We start from the raw sequence: 686 nt of genomic DNA, 5'->3' as shown, positions 1-686 counted from the left end.
AATTATTGGCAACAGGAAGTGACCTAGGCCTCAGCATAGGTTTGTCCATGGCAGCCATCAAGGTTTAAGGAAGTACAGATGAACCTGATCAAAATTATGGTAAAAGTGCTGGAAAAGCTGGCAAATAATTTCCATAGTACTGGTTATTTCAAAAGCTCTGCGGCATACTTCTTTGAACTAGCTAGTTAACTGGGCCCACGCATAATGGGGTGTAGAGAACCATGGTGTATTCCCAGCTGATGAAGAGAAGGATTCTTAAAGGAACGGGATGAAAAGTGCAGATACTGTTTCAGTCTCTGAAACAGGATCTGCACTTTTCCCCTGCCACACAAATGCCCACTTCTCCTCTCTGGGGATAATAAAAACAAACCTGGGAACTGACATAGGGCCTTACCCCCCCACCCACACCGACTCCACCAAAAAAAAGTCCCCTCCAGCTACTAATTATTATGCTAACTTGCAAAATTTCCCTGCAGTTTTAAACAATGGAGAAAGGATGGTGGAACGATACTTAGAAGAATGGCTTCTTGTCAGTCTCCACTAACAAAAATAGGCAATACCAAGTCCGCTACGCCTCAGCATATTTATGTCCGTGGCACCCATGTTGGGTTTAAGGAGGCACATACAAACGTTATCACAATTATGGTAAAAGGTGCTGAAAACCTGGCAAATAATTCTCAACGTAC

This window comes from Eulemur rufifrons, unplaced genomic scaffold (genome assembly GCF_041146395.1).
Source record: "Eulemur rufifrons isolate Redbay unplaced genomic scaffold, OSU_ERuf_1 scaffold_97, whole genome shotgun sequence".
NCBI lineage: Eukaryota > Metazoa > Chordata > Mammalia > Primates > Lemuridae > Eulemur > Eulemur rufifrons.
Note: the sequence above shows the minus strand (reverse complement) of the source record.